Genomic DNA, 18,000 nt, shown 5'->3' on the forward strand with positions numbered 1-18,000 from the left:
ACCCCAGACTCCTCCAAGGAAGATACCCAGGATTTTTTTTCTCCTGTAAAGCAAGAGGTTTGCTCCAGAACCCACCCAAGACTCCTCTCAGGCATGTCCTGCAGTGCTTTGACCCCAGCTTTAAGGCAGGCCTAATCCTGGGTTGCAACCCCAGACTCCTCCAAGGAAGATACCCAGGATTTTTTTTCTCCTGTAAAGCAAGAGGTTTGCTCCAGAACCCACCCAAGACTCCTCTCAGGCATCTCCTGCAGTGCTTTGACCCCAGCTTTAAGGCAGGCCTAATCCTGGGTTGCAACCCCAGACTCCTCCAAGGAAGATACCCAGGATTTTTTTTCTCCTGTAAAGCAAGAGGTTTGCTCCAGAACACACCCAACACTCCTCTCAGGCATGTCCTGCAGTGCTTTGACCCCAGCTTTAAGGCAGGCCCAATCCTGGGTTGCAACCCCAGACTCCTCCAAGGAAGATACCCAGGATTTTTTTTCTCCTGTAAAGCAAGAGGTTTGCTCCAGAACCCACCCAAGACTCCTCTCAGGCATGTCCTGCAGTGCTTTGACCCCAGCTTTAAGGCAGGCCTAATCCTGGGTTGCAACCCCAGACTCCTCCAAGGAAGATACCCAGGATTTTTTTTCTCCTGTAAAGCAAGAGGTTTGCTCCAGAACCCACCCAACACTCCTCTCAGGCATGTCCTGCAGTGCTTTGACCCCAGCTTTAAGGCAGGCCTAATCCTGGGTTGCAACCCCAGACTCCTCCAAGGAAGATACCCAGGATTTTTTTTCTCCTGTAAAGCAAGAGGTTTGCTCCAGAACCCACCCAAGACTCCTCTCAGGCATGTCCTGCAGTGCTTTGACCCCAGCTTTAAGGCAGGCCTAATCCTGGGTTGCAACCCCAGACTCCTCCAAGGAAGATACCCAGGATTTTTTTTCTCCTGTAAAGCAAGAGGTTTGCTCCAGAACCCACCCAAGACTCCTCTCAGGCATGTCCTGCAGTGCTTTGACCCCAGCTTTAAGGCAGGCCTAATCCTGGGTTGCAACCCCAGACTCCTCCAAGGAAGATACCCAGGATTTTTTTTCTCCTGTAAAGCAAGAGGTTTGCTCCAGAACACACCCAACACTCCTCTCAGGCATGTCCTGCAGTGCTTTGACCCCAGCTTTAAGGCAGGCCTAATCCTGGGTTGCAACCCCAGACTCCTCCAAGGAAGATACCCAGGATTTTTTTTCTCCTGTAAAGCAAGAGGTTTGCTCCAGAACCCACCCAAGACTCCTCTCAGGCATGTCCTGCAGTGCTTTGACCCCAGCTTTAAGGCAGGCCTAATCCTGCGTTGCAACCCCAGACTCCTCCAAGGAAGATACCCAGGATTTTTTTTCTCCTGTAAAGCAAGAGGTTTGCTCCAGAACCCACCCAACACTCCTCTCAGGCATGTCCTGCAGTGCTTTGACCCCAGCTTTAAGGCAGGCCTAATCCTGGGTTGCAACCCCAGACTCCTCCAAGGAAGATACCCAGGATTTTTTTTCTCCTGTAAAGCAAGAGGTTTGCTCCAGAACCCACCCAAGACTCCTCTCAGGCATGTCCTGCAGTGCTTTGACCCCAGCTTTAAGGCAGGCCTAATCCTGGGTTGCAACCCCAGACTCCTCCAAGGAAGATACCCAGGATTTTTTTTCTCCTGTAAAGCAAGAGGTTTGCTCCAGAACCCACCCAAGACTCCTCTCAGGCATGTCCTGCAGTGCTTTGACCCCAGCTTTAAGGCAGGCCCAATCCTGGGTTGCAACCCCAGACTCCTCCAAGGAAGATACCCAAAAGGATTTTTTCCCTCAAAGGACGCTCTCTTCTCTGGCATCTGCCCAAGATTCCTCACAGACATGTCCCACACTGTCTTGAGCCCTGCTTCAGGGACCTGAGATCCCAGGTAAAACTCTTAGACTCCTCCAAGGAAGACACATGGAATATTTTTTAGTATTGGGGAAAGCTCTTACCTCCAAGATCCACACCACACTCCTCCCAGGCAGCTCCCAGTATCTTCCGACTCTGCTTTAGGGACCTGAGATCTCAGGTAGCAGCACTAGACTCCCCCAAGGAAGCTTCCTGGGTTGTCTTTTCTCCTGTAAAGGAAAAGGTTTGCTCCAGGACTCACCCAAGACTCCTCTCAGGCATGTCCTGCAGTGCTTTGACCCCAGCTTTAAGGCAGGCCTAATCCTGGGTTGCAACCCCAGACTCCTCCAAGGAAGATACCCAGGATTTTTTTTCTCCTGTAAAGCAAGAGTTTTGCTCCAGAACCCACCCAAGACTCCTCTCAGGCATGTCCTGCAGTGCTTTGACCCCAGCTTTAAGGCAGGCCCAATCCTGGGTTGCAACCCCAGACTCCTCCAAGGAAGATACCCAGGATTTTTTTTCTCCTGTAAAGCAAGAGTTTTGCTCCAGAACCCACCCAAGACTCCTCTCAGGCATGTCCTGCAGTGCTTTGACCCCAGCTTTAAGGCAGGCCCAATCCTGGGTTGCAACCCCAGACTCCTCCAAGGAAGATACCCAGGATTTTTTTTCTCCTGTAAAGCAAGAGGTTTGCTCCAGAACCCACCCAAGACTCCTCTCAGGCATGTCCTGCAGTGCTTTGACCCCAGCTTTAAGGCAGGCCTAATCCTGGGTTGCAACCCCAGACTCCTCCAAGGAAGATACCCAGGATTTTTTTTCTCCTGTAAAGCAAGAGGTTTGCTCCAGAACCCACCCAAGACTCCTCTCAGGCATGTCCTGCAGTGCTTTGACCCCAGCTTTAAGGCAGGCCCAATCCTGGGTTGCAACCCCAGACTCCTCCAAGGAAGATACCCAGGATTTTTTTTCTCCTGTAAAGCAAGAGGTTTGCTCCAGAACCCACCCAAGACTCCTCTCAGGCATGTCCTGCAGTGCTTTGACCCCAGCTTTAAGGCAGGCCCAATCCTGGGTTGCAACCCCAGACTCCTCCAAGGAAGATACCCAGGATTTTTTTTCTCCTGTAAAGCAAGAGGTTTGCTCCAGAACCCACCCAAGACTCCTCTCAGGCATGTCCTGCAGTGCTTTGACCCCAGCTTTAAGGCAGGCCTAATCTTGCGTTGCAACCCCAGACTCCTCCAAGGAAGATACCCAGGATTTTTTTTCTCCTGTAAAGCAAGAGGTTTGCTCCAGAACCCACCCAACACTCCTCTCAGGCATGTCCTGCAGTGCTTTGACCCCAGCTTTAAGGCAGGCCTAATCCTGGGTTGCAACCCCAGACTCCTCCAAGGAAGATACCCAGGATTTTTTTTCTCCTGTAAAGCAAGAGGTTTGCTCCAGAACCCACCCAAGACTCCTCTCAGGCATGTCCTGCAGTGCTTTGACCCCAGCTTTAAGGCAGGCCTAATCCTGGGTTGCAACCCCAGACTCCTCCAAGGAAGATACCCAGGATTTTTTTTCTCCTGTAAAGCAAGAGGTTTGCTCCAGAACCCACCCGAGACTCCTCTCAGGCATGTCCTGCAGTGCTTTGACCCCAGCTTTAAGGCAGGCCCAATCCTGGGTTGCAACCCCAGACTCCTCCAAGGAAGATACCCAGGATTTTTTTTCTCCTGTAAAGCAAGAGGTTTGCTCCAGAACCCACCCAAGACTCCTCTCAGGCATGTCCTGCAGTGCTTTGACCCCAGCTTTAAGGCAGGCCTAATCCTGGGTTGCAACCCCAGACTCCTCCAAGGAAGATACCCAGGATTTTTTTTCTCCTGTAAAGCAAGAGGTTTGCTCCAGAACCCACCCAAGACTCCTCTCAGGCATGTCCTGCAGTGCTTTGACCCCAGCTTTAAGGCAGGCCCAATCCTGGGTTGCAACCCCAGACTCCTCCAAGGAAGATACCCAGGATTTTTTTTCTCCTGTAAAGCAAGAGGTTTGCTCCAGAACCCACCCAAGACTCCTCTCAGGCATGTCCTGCAGTGCTTTGACCCCAGCTTTAAGGCAGGCCCAATCCTGGGTTGCAACCCCAGACTCCTCCAAGGAAGATACCCAGGATTTTTTTTCTCCTGTAAAGCAAGAGGTTTGCTCCAGAACCCACCCAAGACTCCTCTCAGGCATGTCCTGCAGTGCTTTGACCCCAGCTTTAAGGCAGGCCTAATCTTGCGTTGCAACCCCAGACTCCTCCAAGGAAGATACCCAGGATTTTTTTTCTCCTGTAAAGCAAGAGGTTTGCTCCAGAACCCACCCAACACTCCTCTCAGGCATGTCCTGCAGTGCTTTGACCCCAGCTTTAAGGCAGGCCTAATCCTGGGTTGCAACCCCAGACTCCTCCAAGGAAGATACCCAGGATTTTTTTTCTCCTGTAAAGCAAGAGGTTTGCTCCAGAACCCACCCAAGACTCCTCTCAGGCATGTCCTGCAGTGCTTTGACCCCAGCTTTAAGGCAGGCCTAATCCTGGGTTGCAACCCCAGACTCCTCCAAGGAAGATACCCAGGATTTTTTTTCTCCTGTAAAGCAAGAGGTTTGCTCCAGAACCCACCCGAGACTCCTCTCAGGCATGTCCTGCAGTGCTTTGACCCCAGCTTTAAGGCAGGCCCAATCCTGGGTTGCAACCCCAGACTCCTCCAAGGAAGATACCCAGGATTTTTTTTCTCCTGTAAAGCAAGAGGTTTGCTCCAGAACCCACCCAAGACTCCTCTCAGGCATGTCCTGCAGTGCTTTGACCCCAGCTTTAAGGCAGGCCTAATCCTGGGTTGCAACCCCAGACTCCTCCAAGGAAGATACCCAGGATTTTTTTTCTCCTGTAAAGCAAGAGGTTTGCTCCAGAACCCACCCAAGACTCCTCTCAGGCATGTCCTGCAGTGCTTTGACCCCAGCTTTAAGGCAGGCCTAATCCTGGGTTGCAACCCCAGACTCCTCCAAGGAAGATACCCAGGATTTTTTTTCTCCTGTAAAGCAAGAGGTTTGCTCCAGAACCCACCCAAGACTCCTCTCAGGCATGTCCTGCAGTGCTTTGACCCCAGCTTTAAGGCAGGCCCAATCCTGGGTTGCAACCCCAGACTCCTCCAAGGAAGATACCCAAAAGGATTTTTTCCCTCAAAGGACGCTCTCTTCTCTGGCATCTGCCCAAGATTCCTCACAGACATGTCCCACACTGTCTTGAGCCCTGCTTCAGGGACCTGAGATCCCAGGTAAAACTCTTAGACTCCTCCAAGGAAGACACATGGAATATTTTTTAGTATTGGGGAAAGCTCTTACCTCCAAGATCCACACCACACTCCTCCCAGGCAGCTCCCAGTATCTTCCGACTCTGCTTTAGGGACCTGAGATCTCAGGTAGCAGCACTAGACTCCCCCAAGGAAGCTTCCTGGGTTGTCTTTTCTCCTGTAAAGGAAAAGGTTTGCTCCAGGACTCACCCAAGACTCCTCTCAGGCATGTCCTGCAGTGCTTTGACCCCAGCTTTAAGGCAGGCCTAATCCTGGGTTGCAACCCCAGACTCCTCCAAGGAAGATACCCAGGATTTTTTTTCTCCTGTAAAGCAAGAGTTTTGCTCCAGAACCCACCCAAGACTCCTCTCAGGCATGTCCTGCAGTGCTTTGACCCCAGCTTTAAGGCAGGCCCAATCCTGGGTTGCAACCCCAGACTCCTCCAAGGAAGATACCCAGGATTTTTTTTCTCCTGTAAAGCAAGAGTTTTGCTCCAGAACCCACCCAAGACTCCTCTCAGGCATGTCCTGCAGTGCTTTGACCCCAGCTTTAAGGCAGGCCCAATCCTGGGTTGCAACCCCAGACTCCTCCAAGGAAGATACCCAGGATTTTTTTTCTCCTGTAAAGCAAGAGGTTTGCTCCAGAACCCACCCAAGACTCCTCTCAGGCATGTCCTGCAGTGCTTTGACCCCAGCTTTAAGGCAGGCCTAATCCTGGGTTGCAACCCCAGACTCCTCCAAGGAAGATACCCAGGATTTTTTTTCTCCTGTAAAGCAAGAGGTTTGCTCCAGAACCCACCCAAGACTCCTCTCAGGCATGTCCTGCAGTGCTTTGACCCCAGCTTTAAGGCAGGCCCAATCCTGGGTTGCAACCCCAGACTCCTCCAAGGAAGATACCCAGGATTTTTTTTCTCCTGTAAAGCAAGAGGTTTGCTCCAGAACCCACCCAAGACTCCTCTCAGGCATGTCCTGCAGTGCTTTGACCCCAGCTTTAAGGCAGGCCCAATCCTGGGTTGCAACCCCAGACTCCTCCAAGGAAGATACCCAGGATTTTTTTTCTCCTGTAAAGCAAGAGGTTTGCTCCAGAACCCACCCAAGACTCCTCTCAGGCATGTCCTGCAGTGCTTTGACCCCAGCTTTAAGGCAGGCCTAATCTTGCGTTGCAACCCCAGACTCCTCCAAGGAAGATACCCAGGATTTTTTTTCTCCTGTAAAGCAAGAGGTTTGCTCCAGAACCCACCCAAGACTCCTCTCAGGCATGTCCTGCAGTGCTTTGACCCCAGCTTTAAGGCAGGCCTAATCCTGGGTTGCAACCCCAGACTCCTCCAAGGAAGATACCCAGGATTTTTTTTCTCCTGTAAAGCAAGAGGTTTGCTCCAGAACCCACCCAAGACTCCTCTCAGGCATGTCCTGCAGTGCTTTGACCCCAGCTTTAAGGCAGGCCTAATCCTGGGTTGCAACCCCAGACTCCTCCAAGGAAGATACCCAGGATTTTTTTTCTCCTGTAAAGCAAGAGGTTTGCTCCAGAACCCACCCAACACTCCTCTCAGGCATCTCCTGCAGTGCTTTGACCCCAGCTTTAAGGCAGGCCTAATCCTGGGTTGCAACCCCAGACTCCTCCAAGGAAGATACCCAGGATTTTTTTTCTCCTGTAAAGCAAGAGGTTTGCTCCAGAACACACCCAACACTCCTCTCAGGCATGTCCTGCAGTGCTTTGACCCCAGCTTTAAGGCAGGCCCAATCCTGGGTTGCAACCCCAGACTCCTCCAAGGAAGATACCCAGGATTTTTTTTCTCCTGTAAAGCAAGAGGTTTGCTCCAGAACCCACCCAAGACTCCTCTCAGGCATGTCCTGCAGTGCTTTGACCCCAGCTTTAAGGCAGGCCTAATCCTGGGTTGCAACCCCAGACTCCTCCAAGGAAGATACCCAGGATTTTTTTTCTCCTGTAAAGCAAGAGGTTTGCTCCAGAACCCACCCAACACTCCTCTCAGGCATGTCCTGCAGTGCTTTGACCCCAGCTTTAAGGCAGGCCTAATCCTGGGTTGCAACCCCAGACTCCTCCAAGGAAGATACCCAGGATTTTTTTTCTCCTGTAAAGCAAGAGGTTTGCTCCAGAACCCACCCAACACTCCTCTCAGGCATGTCCTGCAGTGCTTTGACCCCAGCTTTAAGGCAGGCCTAATCCTGGGTTGCAACCCCAGACTCCTCCAAGGAAGATACCCAGGATATTTTTTCTCCTGTAAAGCAAGAGTTTTGCTCCAGAACCCACCCAAGACTCCTCTCAGGCATGTCCTGCAGTGCTTTGACCCCAGCTTTAAGGCAGGCCTAATCCTGGGTTGCAACCCCAGACTCCTCCAAGGAAGATACCCAGGATTTTTTTTCTCCTGTAAAGCAAGAGTTTTGCTCCAGAACCCACCCAAGACTCCTCTCAGGCATGTCCTGCAGTGCTTTGACCCCAGCTTTAAGGCAGGCCTAATCCTGGGTTGCAACCCCAGACTCCTCCAAGGAAGATACCCAGGATTTTTTTTCTCCTGTAAAGCAAGAGGTTTGCTCCAGAACCCACCCAAGACTCCTCTCAGGCATGTCCTGCAGTGCTTTGACCCCAGCTTTAAGGCAGGCCTAATCCTGGGTTGCAACCCCAGACTCCTCCAAGGAAGATACCCAGGATTTTTTTTCTCCTGTAAAGCAAGAGTTTTGCTCCAGAACCCACCCAAGACTCCTCTCAGGCATGTCCTGCAGTGCTTTGACCCCAGCTTTAAGGCAGGCCTAATCCTGGGTTGCAACCCCAGACTCCTCCAAGGAAGATACCCAGGATTTTTTTTCTCCTGTAAAGCAAGAGGTTTGCTCCAGAACCCACCCAAGACTCCTCTCAGGCATGTCCTGCAGTGCTTTGACCCCAGCTTTAAGGCAGGCCTAATCCTGGGTTGCAACCCCAGACTCCTCCAAGGAAGATACCCAGGATTTTTTTTCTCCTGTAAAGCAAGAGGTTTGCTCCAGAACACACCCAACACTCCTCTCAGGCATGTCCTGCAGTGCTTTGACCCCAGCTTTAAGGCAGGCCTAATCCTGGGTTGCAACCCCAGACTCCTCCAAGGAAGATACCCAGGATTTTTTTTCTCCTGTAAAGCAAGAGGTTTGCTCCAGAACCCACCCAAGACTCCTCTCAGGCATGTCCTGCAGTGCTTTGACCCCAGCTTTAAGGCAGGCCTAATCCTGCGTTGCAACCCCAGACTCCTCCAAGGAAGATACCCAGGATTTTTTTTCTCCTGTAAAGCAAGAGGTTTGCTCCAGAACCCACCCAACACTCCTCTCAGGCATGTCCTGCAGTGCTTTGACCCCAGCTTTAAGGCAGGCCTAATCCTGGGTTGCAACCCCAGACTCCTCCAAGGAAGATACCCAGGATTTTTTTTCTCCTGTAAAGCAAGAGGTTTGCTCCAGAACCCACCCAAGACTCCTCTCAGGCATGTCCTGCAGTGCTTTGACCCCAGCTTTAAGGCAGGCCTAATCCTGGGTTGCAACCCCAGACTCCTCCAAGGAAGATACCCAGGATTTTTTTTCTCCTGTAAAGCAAGAGGTTTGCTCCAGAACCCACCCAAGACTCCTCTCAGGCATGTCCTGCAGTGCTTTGACCCCAGCTTTAAGGCAGGCCCAATCCTGGGTTGCAACCCCAGACTCCTCCAAGGAAGATACCCAAAAGGATTTTTTCCCTCAAAGGACGCTCTCTTCTCTGGCATCTGCCCAAGATTCCTCACAGACATGTCCCACACTGTCTTGAGCCCTGCTTCAGGGACCTGAGATCCCAGGTAAAACTCTTAGACTCCTCCAAGGAAGACACATGGAATATTTTTTAGTATTGGGGAAAGCTCTTACCTCCAAGATCCACACCACACTCCTCCCAGGCAGCTCCCAGTATCTTCCGACTCTGCTTTAGGGACCTGAGATCTCAGGTAGCAGCACTAGACTCCCCCAAGGAAGCTTCCTGGGTTGTCTTTTCTCCTGTAAAGGAAAAGGTTTGCTCCAGGACTCACCCAAGACTCCTCTCAGGCATGTCCTGCAGTGCTTTGACCCCAGCTTTAAGGCAGGCCTAATCCTGGGTTGCAACCCCAGACTCCTCCAAGGAAGATACCCAGGATTTTTTTTCTCCTGTAAAGCAAGAGTTTTGCTCCAGAACCCACCCAAGACTCCTCTCAGGCATGTCCTGCAGTGCTTTGACCCCAGCTTTAAGGCAGGCCCAATCCTGGGTTGCAACCCCAGACTCCTCCAAGGAAGATACCCAGGATTTTTTTTCTCCTGTAAAGCAAGAGTTTTGCTCCAGAACCCACCCAAGACTCCTCTCAGGCATGTCCTGCAGTGCTTTGACCCCAGCTTTAAGGCAGGCCCAATCCTGGGTTGCAACCCCAGACTCCTCCAAGGAAGATACCCAGGATTTTTTTTCTCCTGTAAAGCAAGAGGTTTGCTCCAGAACCCACCCAAGACTCCTCTCAGGCATGTCCTGCAGTGCTTTGACCCCAGCTTTAAGGCAGGCCTAATCCTGGGTTGCAACCCCAGACTCCTCCAAGGAAGATACCCAGGATTTTTTTTCTCCTGTAAAGCAAGAGGTTTGCTCCAGAACCCACCCAAGACTCCTCTCAGGCATGTCCTGCAGTGCTTTGACCCCAGCTTTAAGGCAGGCCCAATCCTGGGTTGCAACCCCAGACTCCTCCAAGGAAGATACCCAGGATTTTTTTTCTCCTGTAAAGCAAGAGGTTTGCTCCAGAACCCACCCAAGACTCCTCTCAGGCATGTCCTGCAGTGCTTTGACCCCAGCTTTAAGGCAGGCCCAATCCTGGGTTGCAACCCCAGACTCCTCCAAGGAAGATACCCAGGATTTTTTTTCTCCTGTAAAGCAAGAGGTTTGCTCCAGAACCCACCCAAGACTCCTCTCAGGCATGTCCTGCAGTGCTTTGACCCCAGCTTTAAGGCAGGCCTAATCTTGCGTTGCAACCCCAGACTCCTCCAAGGAAGATACCCAGGATTTTTTTTCTCCTGTAAAGCAAGAGGTTTGCTCCAGAACCCACCCAACACTCCTCTCAGGCATGTCCTGCAGTGCTTTGACCCCAGCTTTAAGGCAGGCCTAATCCTGGGTTGCAACCCCAGACTCCTCCAAGGAAGATACCCAGGATTTTTTTTCTCCTGTAAAGCAAGAGGTTTGCTCCAGAACCCACCCAACACTCCTCTCAGGCATGTCCTGCAGTGCTTTGACCCCAGCTTTAAGGCAGGCCTAATCCTGGGTTGCAACCCCAGACTCCTCCAAGGAAGATACCCAGGATTTTTTTTCTCCTGTAAAGCAAGAGGTTTGCTCCAGAACCCACCCGAGACTCCTCTCAGGCATGTCCTGCAGTGCTTTGACCCCAGCTTTAAGGCAGGCCCAATCCTGGGTTGCAACCCCAGACTCCTCCAAGGAAGATACCCAGGATTTTTTTTCTCCTGTAAAGCAAGAGGTTTGCTCCAGAACCCACCCAAGACTCCTCTCAGGCATGTCCTGCAGTGCTTTGACCCCAGCTTTAAGGCAGGCCTAATCCTGGGTTGCAACCCCAGACTCCTCCAAGGAAGATACCCAGGATTTTTTTTCTCCTGTAAAGCAAGAGGTTTGCTCCAGAACCCACCCAAGACTCCTCTCAGGCATGTCCTGCAGTGCTTTGACCCCAGCTTTAAGGCAGGCCCAATCCTGGGTTGCAACCCCAGACTCCTCCAAGGAAGATACCCAGGATTTTTTTTCTCCTGTAAAGCAAGAGGTTTGCTCCAGAACCCACCCAAGACTCCTCTCAGGCATGTCCTGCAGTGCTTTGACCCCAGCTTTAAGGCAGGCCCAATCCTGGGTTGCAACCCCAGACTCCTCCAAGGAAGATACCCAGGATTTTTTTTCTCCTGTAAAGCAAGAGGTTTGCTCCAGAACCCACCCAAGACTCCTCTCAGGCATGTCCTGCAGTGCTTTGACCCCAGCTTTAAGGCAGGCCTAATCTTGCGTTGCAACCCCAGACTCCTCCAAGGAAGATACCCAGGATTTTTTTTCTCCTGTAAAGCAAGAGGTTTGCTCCAGAACCCACCCAACACTCCTCTCAGGCATGTCCTGCAGTGCTTTGACCCCAGCTTTAAGGCAGGCCTAATCCTGGGTTGCAACCCCAGACTCCTCCAAGGAAGATACCCAGGATTTTTTTTCTCCTGTAAAGCAAGAGGTTTGCTCCAGAACCCACCCAAGACTCCTCTCAGGCATGTCCTGCAGTGCTTTGACCCCAGCTTTAAGGCAGGCCTAATCCTGGGTTGCAACCCCAGACTCCTCCAAGGAAGATACCCAGGATTTTTTTTCTCCTGTAAAGCAAGAGGTTTGCTCCAGAACCCACCCAAGACTCCTCTCAGGCATGTCCTGCAGTGCTTTGACCCCAGCTTTAAGGCAGGCCCAATCCTGGGTTGCAACCCCAGACTCCTCCAAGGAAGATACCCAGGATTTTTTTTCTCCTGTAAAGCAAGAGGTTTGCTCCAGAACCCACCCAAGACTCCTCTCAGGCATGTCCTGCAGTGCTTTGACCCCAGCTTTAAGGCAGGCCTAATCCTGGGTTGCAACCCCAGACTCCTCCAAGGAAGATACCCAGGATTTTTTTTCTCCTGTAAAGCAAGAGGTTTGCTCCAGAACCCACCCAAGACTCCTCTCAGGCATGTCCTGCAGTGCTTTGACCCCAGCTTTAAGGCAGGCCTAATCCTGGGTTGCAACCCCAGACTCCTCCAAGGAAGATACCCAGGATTTTTTTTCTCCTGTAAAGCAAGAGGTTTGCTCCAGAACCCACCCAACACTCCTCTCAGGCATGTCCTGCAGTGCTTTGACCCCAGCTTTAAGGCAGGCCTAATCCTGGGTTGCAACCCCAGACTCCTCCAAGGAAGATACCCAGGATTTTTTTTCTCCTGTAAAGCAAGAGTTTTGCTCCAGAACCCACCCAAGACTCCTCTCAGGCATGTCCTGCAGTGCTTTGACCCCAGCTTTAAGGCAGGCCTAATCCTGGGTTGCAACCCCAGACTCCTCCAAGGAAGATACCCAGGATTTTTTTTCTCCTGTAAAGCAAGAGTTTTGCTCCAGAACCCACCCAAGACTCCTCTCAGGCATGTCCTGCAGTGCTTTGACCCCAGCTTTAAGGCAGGCCTAATCCTGGGTTGCAACCCCAGACTCCTCCAAGGAAGATACCCAGGATTTTTTTTCTCCTGTAAAGCAAGAGGTTTGCTCCAGAACCCACCCAAGACTCCTCTCAGGCATGTCCTGCAGTGCTTTGACCCCAGCTTTAAGGCAGGCCTAATCCTGGGTTGCAACCCCAGACTCCTCCAAGGAAGATACCCAGGATTTTTTTTCTCCTGTAAAGCAAGAGTTTTGCTCCAGAACCCACCCAACACTCCTCTCAGGCATGTCCTGCAGTGCTTTGACCCCAGCTTTAAGGCAGGCCTAATCCTGGGTTGCAACCCCAGACTCCTCCAAGGAAGATACCCAGGATTTTTTTTCTCCTGTAAAGCAAGAGGTTTGCTCCAGAACCCACCCAAGACTCCTCTCAGGCATGTCCTGCAGTGCTTTGACCCCAGCTTTAAGGCAGGCCTAATCCTGGGTTGCAACCCCAGACTCCTCCAAGGAAGATACCCAGGATTTTTTTTCTCCTGTAAAGCAAGAGGTTTGCTCCAGAACCCACCCAAGACTCCTCTCAGGCATGTCCTGCAGTGCTTTGACCCCAGCTTTAAGGCAGGCCTAATCCTGGGTTGCAACCCCAGACTCCTCCAAGGAAGATACCCAGGATTTTTTTTCTCCTGTAAAGCAAGAGGTTTGCTCCAGAACCCACCCAACACTCCTCTCAGGCATGTCCTGCAGTGCTTTGACCCCAGCTTTAAGGCAGGCCCAATCCTGGGTTGCAACCCCAGACTCCTCCAAGGAAGATACCCAAAAGGATTTTTTCCCTCAAAGGACGCTCTCTTCTCTGGCATCTGCCCAAGATTCCTCACAGACATGTCCCACACTGTCTTGAGCCCTGCTTCAGGGACCTGAGATCCCAGGTAAAACTCTTAGACTCCTCCAAGGAAGACACATGGAATATTTTTTAGTATTGGGGAAAGCTCTTACCTCCAAGATCCACACCACACTCCTCCCAGGCAGCTCCCAGTATCTTCCGACTCTGCTTTAGGGACCTGAGATCTCAGGTAGCAGCACTAGACTCCCCCAAGGAAGCTTCCTGGGTTGTCTTTTCTCCTGTAAAGGAAAAGGTTTGCTCCAGAACCCACCCAAGACTCCTCTCAGGCATGTCCTGCAGTGCTTTGACCCCAGCTTTAAGGCAGGCCTAATCCTGGGTTGCAACCCCAGACTCCTCCAAGGAAGATACCCAGGATTTTTTTTCTCCTGTAAAGCAAGAGGTTTGCTCCAGAACCCACCCAAGACTCCTCTCAGGCATGTCCTGCAGTGCTTTGACCCCAGCTTTAAGGCAGGCCCAATCCTGGGTTGCAACCCCAGACTCCTCCAAGGAAGATACCCAGGATTTTTTTTCTCCTGTAAAGCAAGAGTTTTGCTCCAGAACCCACCCAAGACTCCTCTCAGGCATGTCCTGCAGTGCTTTGACCCCAGCTTTAAGGCAGGCCTAATCCTGGGTTGCAACCCCAGACTCCTCCAAGGAAGATACCCAGGATTTTTTTTCTCCTGTAAAGCAAGAGTTTTGCTCCAGAACCCACCCAAGACTCCTCTCAGGCATGTCCTGCAGTGCTTTGACCCCAGCTTTAAGGCAGGCCTAATCCTGGGTTGCAACCCCAGACTCCTCCAAGGAAGATACCCAGGATTTTTTTTCTCCTGTAAAGCAAGAGGTTTGCTCCAGAACCCACCCAAGACTCCTCTCAGGCATGTCCTGCAGTGCTTTGACCCCAGCTTTAAGGCAGGCCTAATCCTGGGTTGCAACCCCAGACTCCTCCAAGGAAGATACCCAGGATTTTTTTTCTCCTGTAAAGCAAGAGGTTTGCTCCAGAACCCACCCAACACTCCTCTCAGGCATGTCCTGCAGTGCTTTGACCCCAGCTTTAAGGCAGGCCTAATCCTGGGTTGCAACCCCAGACTCCTCCAAGGAAGATACCCAGGATTTTTTTTCTCCTGTAAAGCAAGAGGTTTGCTCCAGAACCCACCCAAGACTCCTCTCAGGCATGTCCTGCAGTGCTTTGACCCCAGCTTTAAGGCAGGCCCAATCCTGGGTTGCAACCCCAGACTCCTCCAAGGAAGATACCCAGGATTTTTTTTCTCCTGTAAAGCAAGAGGTTTGCTCCAGAACCCACCCAAGACTCCTCTCAGGCATGTCCTGCAGTGCTTTGACCCCAGCTTTAAGGCAGGCCCAATCCTGGGTTGCAACCCCAGACTCCTCCAAGGAAGATACCCAGGATTTTTTTTCTCCTGTAAAGCAAGAGGTTTGCTCCAGAACCCACCCAAGACTCCTCTCAGGCATGTCCTGCAGTGCTTTGACCCCAGCTTTAAGGCAGGCCTAATCTTGCGTTGCAACCCCAGACTCCTCCAAGGAAGATACCCAGGATTTTTTTTCTCCTGTAAAGCAAGAGTTTTGCTCCAGAACCCACCCAAGACTCCTCTCAGGCATGTCCTGCAGTGCTTTGACCCCAGCTTTAAGGCAGGCCTAATCCTGGGTTGCAACCCCAGACTCCTCCAAGGAAGATACCCAGGATTTTTTTTCTCCTGTAAAGCAAGAGTTTTGCTCCAGAACCCACCCAAGACTCCTCTCAGGCATGTCCTGCAGGGCTTTGACCCCAGCTTTAAGGCAGGCCTAATCCTGGGTTGCAACCCCAGACTCCTCCAAGGAAGATACCCAGGATTTTTTTTCTCCTGTAAAGCAAGAGGTTTGCTCCAGAACCCACCCAAGACTCCTCTCAGGCATGTCCTGCAGTGCTTTGACCCCAGCTTTAAGGCAGGCCTAATCCTGGGTTGCAACCCCAGACTCCTCCAAGGAAGATACCCAGGATTTTTTTTCTCCTGTAAAGCAAGAGTTTTGCTCCAGAACCCACCCAACACTCCTCTCAGGCATGTCCTGCAGTGCTTTGACCCCAGCTTTAAGGCAGGCCTAATCCTGGGTTGCAACCCCAGACTCCTCCAAGGAAGATACCCAGGATTTTTTTTCTCCTGTAAAGCAAGAGGTTTGCTCCAGAACCCACCCAAGACTCCTCTCAGGCATGTCCTGCAGTGCTTTGACCCCAGCTTTAAGGCAGGCCCAATCCTGGGTTGCAACCCCAGACTCCTCCAAGGAAGATACCCAGGATTTTTTTTCTCCTGTAAAGCAAGAGTTTTGCTCCAGAACCCACCCAAGACTCCTCTCAGGCATGTCCTGCAGTGCTTTGACCCCAGCTTTAAGGCAGGCCTAATCCTGGGTTGCAACCCCAGACTCCTCCAAGGAAGATACCCAGGATTTTTTTTCTCCTGTAAAGCAAGAGTTTTGCTCCAGAACCCACCCAAGACTCCTCTCAGGCATGTCCTGCAGTGCTTTGACCCCAGCTTTAAGGCAGGCCTAATCCTGGGTTGCAACCCCAGACTCCTCCAAGGAAGATACCCAGGATTTTTTTTCTCCTGTAAAGCAAGAGGTTTGCTCCAGAACACACCCAACACTCCTCTCAGGCATGTCCTGCAGTGCTTTGACCCCAGCTTTAAGGCAGGCCTAATCCTGGGTTGCAACCCCAGACTCCTCCAAGGAAGATACCCAGGATTTTTTTTCTCCTGTAAAGCAAGAGGTTTGCTCCAGAACCCACCCAAGACTCCTCTCAGGCATGTCCTGCAGTGCTTTGACCCCAGCTTTAAGGCAGGCCTAATCCTGCGTTGCAACCCCAGACTCCTCCAAGGAAGATACCCAGGATTTTTTTTCTCCTGTAAAGCAAGAGGTTTGCTCCAGAACCCACCCAACACTCCTCTCAGGCATGTCCTGCAGTGCTTTGACCCCAGCTTTAAGGCAGGCCTAATCCTGGGTTGCAACCCCAGACTCCTCCAAGGAAGATACCCAGGATTTTTTTTCTCCTGTAAAGCAAGAGGTTTGCTCCAGAACCCACCCAAGACTCCTCTCAGGCATGTCCTGCAGTGCTTTGACCCCAGCTTTAAGGCAGGCCTAATCCTGGGTTGCAACCCCAGACTCCTCCAAGGAAGATACCCAGGATTTTTTTTCTCCTGTAAAGCAAGAGGTTTGCTCCAGAACCCACCCAAGACTCCTCTCAGGCATGTCCTGCAGTGCTTTGACCCCAGCTTTAAGGCAGGCCCAATCCTGGGTTGCAACCCCAGACTCCTCCAAGGAAGATACCCAGGATTTTTTTTCTCCTGTAAAGCAAGAGTTTTGCTCCAGAACCCACCCAAGACTCCTCTCAGGCATGTCCTGCAGTGCTTTGACCCCAGCTTTAAGGCAGGCCTAATCCTGGGTTGCAACCCCAGACTCCTCCAAGGAAGATACCCAGGATTTTTTTTCTCCTGTAAAGCAAGAGTTTTGCTCCAGAACCCACCCAAGACTCCTCTCAGGCATGTCCTGCAGTGCTTTGACCCCAGCTTTAAGGCAGGCCTAATCCTGGGTTGCAACCCCAGACTCCTCCAAGGAAGATACCCAGGATTTTTTTTCTCCTGTAAAGCAAGAGGTTTGCTCCAGAACCCACCCAAGACTCCTCTCAGGCATGTCCTGCAGTGCTTTGACCCCAGCTTTAAGGCAGGCCTAATCCTGGGTTGCAACCCCAGACTCCTCCAAGGAAGATACCCAGGATTTTTTTTCTCCTGTAAAGCAAGAGGTTTGCTCCAGAACCCACCCAACACTCCTCTCAGGCATGTCCTGCAGTGCTTTGACCCCAGCTTTAAGGCAGGCCTAATCCTGGGTTGCAACCCCAGACTCCTCCAAGGAAGATACCCAGGATTTTTTTTCTCCTGTAAAGCAAGAGGTTTGCTCCAGAACCCACCCAAGACTCCTCTCAGGCATGTCCTGCAGTGCTTTGACCCCAGCTTTAAGGCAGGCCCAATCCTGGGTTGCAACCCCAGACTCCTCCAAGGAAGATACCCAGGATTTTTTTTCTCCTGTAAAGCAAGAGGTTTGCTCCAGAACCCACCCAAGACTCCTCTCAGGCATGTCCTGCAGTGCTTTGACCCCAGCTTTAAGGCAGGCCTAATCTTGCGTTGCAACCCCAGACTCCTCCAAGGAAGATACCCAGGATTTTTTTTCTCCTGTAAAGCAAGAGTTTTGCTCCAGAACCCACCCAAGACTCCTCTCAGGCATGTCCTGCAGTGCTTTGACCCCAGCTTTAAGGCAGGCCTAATCCTGGGTTGCAACCCCAGACTCCTCCAAGGAAGATACCCAGGATTTTTTTTCTCCTGTAAAGCAAGAGTTTTGCTCCAGAACCCACCCAAGACTCCTCTCAGGCATGTCCTGCAGGGCTTTGACCCCAGCTTTAAGGCAGGCCTAATCCTGGGTTGCAACCCCAGACTCCTCCAAGGAAGATACCCAGGATTTTTTTTCTCCTGTAAAGCAAGAGGTTTGCTCCAGAACCCACCCAAGACTCCTCTCAGGCATGTCCTGCAGTGCTTTGACCCCAGCTTTAAGGCAGGCCTAATCCTGGGTTGCAACCCCAGACTCCTCCAAGGAAGATACCCAGGATTTTTTTTCTCCTGTAAAGCAAGAGTTTTGCTCCAGAACCCACCCAACACTCCTCTCAGGCATGTCCTGCAGTGCTTTGACCCCAGCTTTAAGGCAGGCCTAATCCTGGGTTGCAACCCCAGACTCCTCCAAGGAAGATACCCAGGATTTTTTTTCTCCTGTAAAGCAAGAGGTTTGCTCCAGAACCCACCCAAGACTCCT

Source organism: Strix uralensis, chromosome 17 (genome assembly GCF_047716275.1).
Source record: "Strix uralensis isolate ZFMK-TIS-50842 chromosome 17, bStrUra1, whole genome shotgun sequence".
Classification (NCBI taxonomy): Eukaryota; Metazoa; Chordata; class Aves; order Strigiformes; family Strigidae; genus Strix; species Strix uralensis.